Raw genomic sequence first — 2892 nt, 5'->3', positions numbered from 1 at the left:
GTGGGGCCCGGCGGGTCGGGGAGGGGTGTGACGGGGGAGGGGCAGAGCAGGGGGGAGTTCCCACCCCCCACCCCCCGGAGGAGAGAGCGAAGGGGGGGCAGGGGGAACGCGGGCAGCAGGAAGCAGCTGGGAGGAAATTGCAGGGGAGGCGAGGGGTGAGGAAAACACCCGCGTGCAACCAAGCTCCAGGCACGGCCACAGGCACGCCCAGCGTGCGACAGGGCCTGCAGCACAGACACACGTACACCCACGTGCGACAGGGCTCCAGGCACAGCCACACGTATACCGCGTGCGACAGGGCTCCTGGCACAGCCACAGGCATGCCCAGCGTGCGACAGGGCCTGCAGCACAGACACACGTACACCCACGTGCGACAGGGCTCCTGGCACAGCCACAGGCACGCCCAGCGTGCGACAGGGCCTGCAGCACAGACACACGTACACCCACGTGCGACAGGGCTCCAGGCACAGCCACACATATACCGCGTGCGACAGGGCTCCTGGCACAGACACACGTACACCCGCGTGTGACAGATCTCCTGGCACAGACACACGTACACCCGCGTGTGACAGGGCTCCTGGCACAGACACACGTACAACCGCGTGTGACAGGGCTCCTGGCAAAGCCACACATATACCGCGTGCCACAGGGCTCCTGGTACAGACACACGTACACACGCGTGTGACAGAGCTCCTGGCACAGACACACGTATACCGCGTGCGACAGGGCTCCTGGCACAGACACACGTATACCGCATGCGACAGGGCTCCTGGCACAGACACACGTACACCCACGTGTGACAGAGCTCCTGGCACAGACACACGTACACCCGCGTGTGACAGAGCTCCTGGCATAGACACACGTACACCCGCGTGCGACAGGGCTCCTGGCACAGACACACGTACACCCGCGTGTGACAGAGCTCCTGGCACAGACACACGTACATCCGCGTGCGACAGGGCTCCTGGCACAGCTACACGTATACCGCGTGCGACAGGGCTCCTGGCACAGACACACGTATACCGCGTGCGACAGGGCTCCTGGCACAGACACACGTACACCCACGTGTGACAGAGCTCCTGGCACAGACACACGTACTCCCACGTGCGACAGGGCTCCTGGCACAGACACAGGCACGCCCAGCGTGTGACAGGGCTCCTCGCACAGACACACATACACCCATGTGCAACAGGGCTCCTGGCACAGACACACGTACACCCGCGTGAGACAGGGCTCCTGGCACAGACACACGTACACCCACGTGCGACAGAGCTCCTGGCAAAGACACATGTATACCGTGTGCGACAGGGCTCCTGGCACAGACACAGGCACGCCCAGCGTGCGACAGGGCTCCTGGCACAGACATACGTACACCCACGTGCGACATGGCTCCTGGCACAGACACACGTACAACCACGTGCGACAGGGCTCCTGGCACAGACACACGTACAACCGCGTGTGACAGGGCTCCTGGCATAGACACACATATACCGTGTGTGAGAGCTCCTGGCATAGACACACGTACACCCGCGTGCGACAGGGCTCCTGGCACAGACACACATACACCCGCGTGTGAGAGCTCCTGGCATAGACACACGTATACCGCATGCGACAGGGCTCCTGGCACAGACACACATACACCCGTGTGCGACAGAGCTCCTGGCACAGACACACGTACAACCGCGTGTGACAGGGCTCCTGGCATAGACACACGTACACCCCCGTGCGACAGGGCTCCTGGCATAGACACACGTACACCCGCGTGCGACAGGGCTCCTGGCACAGACACACATACACCCGCGTGTGAGAGCTCCTGGCACAGACACACGTATACCGCATGCGACAGGGCTCCTGGCACAGACACACATACACCCGCGTGCGACAGAGCTCCTGGCACAGACACACGTACACCCGCGTGTGACAGGGCTCCTGGCACAGACACACATACACCCGCGTGCGACAGAGCTCCTGGCACAGACACACATACACCCGCGTGCGACAGAGCTCCTGGCACAGACACACGTACACCCGCGTGTGACAGGGCTCCTGGCACAGACACAGGCTCACTAGGCAAGCAACAGGGCCTGCAGCACACACACATGCACACATGCTGTGCAACAGGGCCCCTAGCACAAACACATGCACACCCGGCATGTGACAGAGCTCCTGGCACAGACACACAGACATGGTGTGCAACAGGGCCCCTGGCACAGACACACACACAGACACAGAGTGTGCACCAGAGCTTCTGGCACAGACACACGCATGCCTGGCATGCGACAGGGCCCCTGACAGAGACAAACATACACTTGGTGTGCGACAGGTCCCGTGGCACAGAAACACATACCAAGCATGCAACAGGCCCCCTGAAAAGGACACACGCACATCCCCCGTGTGACAGGGCCCCGAGACAGACACATGCCCACCCTGCGTGCAACAGGGCCCCTGACACAGATGGACGTACACCCATGTGCGACAGGGCCCCCAACACGGACACACGTCCACCCCCGTGCGACAGGGCCCCCGACACAGACACACGCCCACCCCCGTGCGACAGGCCCCCTGAAAAGGACACACGCACGTCCCCCGTGTGACAGGGCCCCGAGACAGACACATGCCCACCCTGCGTGCAACAGGGCCCCTGACACAGATGGACGTACACCCATGTGCGACAGAGCCCCCGACACGGACACAAGCTCACCCGTGTGTGACAGAGCCCCTGACATGGACACAAGCTCACCCGTGTGCGACAGGGCCCCCAACACGGACACATGGACACCCCCCTGCAACAGGGCCCCCGACACGGACACACACCCACCCCTGTGCGACAGAGCCCCCGACACGGACACACACACACCCCCGTGCGACAGGGCTCCTGACACGGACACACGC

Source organism: Mauremys mutica, chromosome 17, assembly GCF_020497125.1.
Source record: "Mauremys mutica isolate MM-2020 ecotype Southern chromosome 17, ASM2049712v1, whole genome shotgun sequence".
NCBI lineage: Eukaryota > Metazoa > Chordata > Testudines > Geoemydidae > Mauremys > Mauremys mutica.
The sequence above is the reverse complement of the archived record's forward strand: the minus strand, read 5'-3'. Positions refer to the sequence as shown.